Raw genomic sequence first — 6,000 nt, forward strand, 5'->3', positions numbered from 1 at the left:
AAACTTAAATATCAGCATCTTTTCACTAAGTTATTTGTAACTACTTTAAACTTAGCAATAAAGAATAAACTCCAATCTTGATGATAGGTGAAGCTTTCCTATTCCCAATGATCAAGTTTATCTTCCCATGCACCACATTCTCACTTTTTCTTAGTCCCTGCAAATCAGTACATATGTGAATACCACAACCTGTATCAAGGACCCAAGAGTTAGAATGGGGTGAATTATTAAAAAAAAATAGCGTATGTACCTGCATGGTTGGGTTTAACTTTCCCATCCTTCACATATTGCTGGTACTATGGGTAGTTTCGCTTCTAGTGCCACTATTCATGGCAATAGAAGCATTTCGCCTCTTTAGGGTTAGCAGAAGGAGTGACGAAACCTTTCTTGGTTCCACTTGAAGAGGAGCTATCAAGGTTCTTCCCCTTGGTGCCCTTCGAAGGGCTCTTCCTCTTCTTTCCTTTGCCTTACCCGATTGCCAAGACAGGGGCCACGGTAGGAGTAGGAGTGGTAACAACCGACTTACCTTTAAAACCACTTTCCGTGATCTTCAAAAGTCCTTGAAGTTTGTTGAGTGTAACTTCCTCCTTGTTCATGTGGTATGTCATACGAAATTGATCATAACATGAAGGTAAGGAGTGCAAAATGATGTCTATTGCTAACTCCTCAGGGAAGTTCACATTTAGCTTCAACAAACGGTCTACATACCTTTGCATTTTCTGCATGTGGCCCGTGATGGGTTCACCATCCTTCATTCGGGTTGTTATCATAGAGGAGATGATTTGATATCTCTCTTGATAAGCACTCTAATGGTAGCAGTCCATCAAATTCTGGTGCATCTCAAACGGATAGAAGTCCTCATAGGACGTTTAGAGCTCGGCTGTCATAGTGGCCAACATGATGCATGCCACTTTGGGAGCATCTCTTTCATGGGCCTGATATTCAGCAATCTCCTCAGGAGCAGCAGCCAACTCAAGTTCCTTAAGCTCCTTGTCAAGGACATATTCTCTGTCCTGATACCGACTGACCATCCTGATGTTCCTGATCCAATCCATAAAGTTGGACTCATCAAAGATGACTCTCCCACAAAGGTTCATGAGAGAGATGGAGCCGCTAGGGTTTCAGCCATAAGCAGCATTGTTGGAAGACATCTGAAAAAGAAGAAAGACAAGTTTGGATTAGATATAAAGATAGTCCTTAATAAAACACCCAAATGTAATATTAAGGCTAGGACCCAACACATTATTTTATAACTTAGAAGAGGGATGTCGTAATCCAAGCTATAACATATTTGAAGGTAGGTGAATGACGATTCACCAATTTCCACCATGAAAAACGAAATAAATTATTAGGTTTTAATTGGTTTTGAAACTCCTAGATTCTTTGAGATTCATTGAACTTTTCAACGGCAAGTTTCAACCTCGAGTGTACCCTTCAGGTTTTGTGACTGGGATGTCCAGGATCACAACACAAGGTGTGAAGTAACCATGCAAACTACTTGGTACCCTTAGTATTTACCCCTCAATCCATGTTTCTGTGACAACACGAAATTTTTATCATGTACAATAGACCATTTCAATCAATCTTAGACTCGTTTTGCTATCTTTTAGCACAGTTTCAAGACTCATCTTTTCTTTTGTATTTTGTTGTCTTATAAGGTGTACAGATCACACTTGTATTAAAATACATTATTAATGCAATGGATGATGTTGTTTGCTTGTTTAATATTATTCTGTGTTGTGATACTATACATGACGTCCTCCGCCCCGGAACGTTTTCGCCATTCCAGTTTTGGGTTGTGACAGTTTCGGTTAACCACACGCGCTCCATCGATACTATGATAAATATTAAATTACCCTTTGCCTACCTTGTTAAGTCCAGGTTAGTGTGACGGTTAACCACACACGCTCCATTAACGACTTCATCAAAGTGCAAAGTGTAATTTCATAGGTTAGCACCTTATTCACATTTTCCTAAAGTAACTAAGATTGGGAATTTATAAAAACATTTTGTTACTTTATATTCATCATACTTTTAATGAAGCTTTAAAGTCCTTGACTTACCCATTCGGTTAACGACCATCCATCAGTCAAGGAAGCAGTGGGTTAGAATGGACACCCATTAAGCTGCCATTTTATAGGTAGCAACATTATACCCCCCCCCCCCTTATAGACCAGCTTCGTGCATGAGGACTACTAACGGTAAAATGACTTTTTCTTATACATATATAATTATTATTAAACATATAATATTATAAAGTATAAGGGTTGAATTTTAACTTTTGAAATTCTAGGGGTTGGAACTAAAGCTTTTCAAGTGACTTTACATGTTCTAAAACTTGAGGGCAAGTTTTATAACGTTCAAAACTTTCATCTTTCATAACTTATGAGTTAAATGGTTTAATAAAATGAGTGACTTTTCATTTTATGTAACCTATGTGTTTAATAATAGACTTTAAAAGTGTGACTTTTGGTAATCCATAACTTGAAAACAAATCATGGATTCCATTAAAACACATAATGATCAAGAATTAAACTAACAAGTAAGTTACAAATAATTCCTATGATCTTCCAAAATCAGAAGTTCATGAGCATGCATATCAACAATTTCAAAAATCATAAAATTAACGATATAAAACTTGAAATTTTGATAATAGCTATTGAAAATGGATTAGCATAACCATTACACCATCTAAAACAACTTCTATAGCACCCAAACAATTTAGGGTAATGTTTCTAGTCCATTTCCAGCTGCAAAACTCGAAAAATTGCATTTTGTGGCTCCTAGTCGTCGAGTGCAAGAACCTACTCGACGAGTAGGATGAGTTTACTCAAGGATTCGTCAAGTCCCCCCATGGAATCGGCGAGTTCATGCTGCAGAGTGTAGAAAAACTAAGTTTTTTCAAAATTTTGCATCAAGTATCAAACTAAAAAACCTAGCTCTAATACCACTGTAGAGATTTGAGCATTCTAACACTCTTATGGTGTACATGCAGCCCTAGAAACCTTGGATCTACGTTTTATGTATGATACATACAAATTTGTTTTTCCAAGGTTCATAACCTATCTAGCATACATGGGGAACTTTTAAACATAAAAGATAGTAAGAAATACATACCTTTAGTTGCCAGAATGCCTTAAGAACCTTGTGAGCCTAGCACCTCAAGTGTGATGCCTCAAATGTCTCACACAACACCAAATGCACTAGGAATAACTTATTGGGAAAAGAAGAACACTTAGAAATCAGCTAGCCCTCACTTGTATGTCTTAGTGTCTGATTTTGGTGAACAAAGTGATGCTTATATAGTGTGTTACAATTAGGGTTACACCATGGAAATCCTAATTGTCATGACTTTTCATTTCCATGACCCATGGGTTCTATAAACACCATGGCGCCTCCATGGAGCATCCTATGGGTTTTATCCCAACTTTTTAATCCATGTAGCATTAGCCCACTATACAAGTATGGATGATTTACACAATCAACCCATATATTTAATTAGTCTTCTTTTGATCACTTAATTAATTCCAAATTAATTCTTGATCAATACTAATTAAATAATAGTATTAATATATTAGCACTTATAATATATTAACAAACCTTCAGTGTTATTTCTCTGATTTTAGTCTATCCAAATGCATGATGCCATGCAACCCAAATGGATCATGCCAAACTGGGTGAAGTACATTCCAAAAATAGTTATGAACTTAGACACCTAATCCAATAGTTTCATATAAACAATATCTATGCTTTCGTATGATTTAATATTGATTTAATATTGTATGGAGTACCTCCAGTTAAACAGGTTGAAATTCCGAACCGACCTAATCCGTGGTGGAGCACCAACGGCACAATATCCTTACTATTTGGCTCCATCAAAAATGCTAGAACTATCCAGTCAACATCAAGAAGTTTTTGAAAAAAGGCATTAATCGGCCAATCATCTCTCCATGGGGAGCTCTAGTATTATTTGTCAAAAAGAATAATGGATTGTGCATGATGTGCAACGACTATCAAGAGTAGAACAGGCTCACCATTAAGGACCCATATCCACTCCTGAGGATCAATGACCTGTTCAACCAGCTACAAGGATCTTGCTATTACTCAAAGATCGACCTAAGATCGTCAACTTAGTGACCAAGAATCAAATATTCCAAAGACGACATTTTGATATATTCATGAACCAAGGAAGAACATGGCCATCACTTGCGTCTAATTCTGGAACTGTCGACAAAAGAGAAACTTTTTGCAAAGGTTTTCTAAATGTGAGTTCTGGATTAACAAAGTGCTTTACCTCGGCTATGTGGTCATCACTAAAGGGATTCATGTCGATCTTGCGAAGAATGAAGCACTTAAGAATTGGGAAGCACAGAAAACACCAACTAAAGTATGCTAATTCTTAGGGCTTGAAGGATATTGTCGGAGATTCATCGAGAACTTTTACAAGATAGCCAAGCCTCTCACTGTACTAACCCAGAAAGACAAAATGTTTGATTGGGGAGACAGTCACGAGTTTGTCTTCCAGAAATTAAAGCTATTGTTGTGTAGTACACAAATTTTGTCACTTGCAAAGGGAACATAAGACTTTGTAGCATTTTGCAACACCTCTCACCAAGGTCCAAGATGCATATTGCTACAATGACATAAATATGTTGCATAATCATCCGGAAAAGATAAGCCAAAAAGGATAAACTAACCCCCCCCCCCCCTTAGGAACCAAACTAGACATGAGTACATTATACCACCCTCAAGCAAATGAACAAAGTAACAAGACGATACAAACCCTAAAAAGCATATTGGGGATACACTATTTATTGGTCCGGTAGCTTAATAGCTTAAACTACCCCAAGAACTCAGCAAGGTTCACAAATACCTTCCACGTATATAATCTCAAAAAGTGTCTAGCCGATGATAACCTGGTCATTCCACTCAATGAAATCCAAGCCAATAGAAAAATTCACTTCGTGGACGAACCAATGGAGATTATGGATCGGGATATCAAAAGACTCAAGAAAAATTCGCAAACCTATAGTTGAAGTCCGATAGAACTCTCGTAGAAGGCCATAGGTTACTTGGGAACGCGAGGATCAAATGAAACAGAAGTATCAACACTTATTCAACAACTTACTAATAGCACAAAGTACCCTAGAACTTAGTAATTTCGGGACGAAATTCTCTTGACGAGGAGGTAATGTGACATCTCGAAATTTAGGGCATAGATTACGAACGACTAAATTACCGTAAATCTATTTCTAATTTCACTCATTCAGTTTTAGTGCATCTAATGTAAAATAAATGAGTTTATTTCAAATAATATAATATTTAAAATGATATCTGACTTCCAAATGTGTAAATTGTGAACCAAATCAAACCTCTCAAACTGCAAAACTGATTAATGTGTCCGGAAAACTGAAATTTCGTATTAAGAATGTCCAAAATGGAGTTCATATGCAAAAGATACGACACTTTTAAGAAAACGGACAGTAAAACATTGTTTTTCTTTAATAGCGTAGAACCAAATCGATCTGTTGAAGCACTTACGCTTTGCCGCCAGGTTTTACGAGAGTGTTCTTGGACTCAACTTACAGTTTATTATTTAATTTCACACTCGAAATATTTTTTACCAAGTATATTTACAAAAATCACAAAAATGGACACCAGGAGCCGTCATGACGCGAAACTTCAAACGTAATTTCCCGAAGATCCGTAACTACAAAAATAAATTTGTTTGATGTTCCGAAATCCTTGAATTAAACTCTATCTAACGATACTTTCGAAAAAATTCTTGATGCACAGATCTTGCACCCGGTTTTGTGTGTTTTGGGCATTTTATGGAGGTATAACCCCATGTCAGGCCCACATGAGACGTTGAACTTCAAAAAATCAGATTTCTTAACCATAATCACATTGATTTTGCTCTTTCTCTATCCCTTGTATTACTTGCACACCACACACTAAGTACATGACATGATGGAAGTACATGACATCATGGAACATGGC

This window comes from Lactuca sativa, chromosome 2 (assembly GCF_002870075.4).
Source record: "Lactuca sativa cultivar Salinas chromosome 2, Lsat_Salinas_v11, whole genome shotgun sequence".
NCBI lineage: Eukaryota > Viridiplantae > Streptophyta > Magnoliopsida > Asterales > Asteraceae > Lactuca > Lactuca sativa.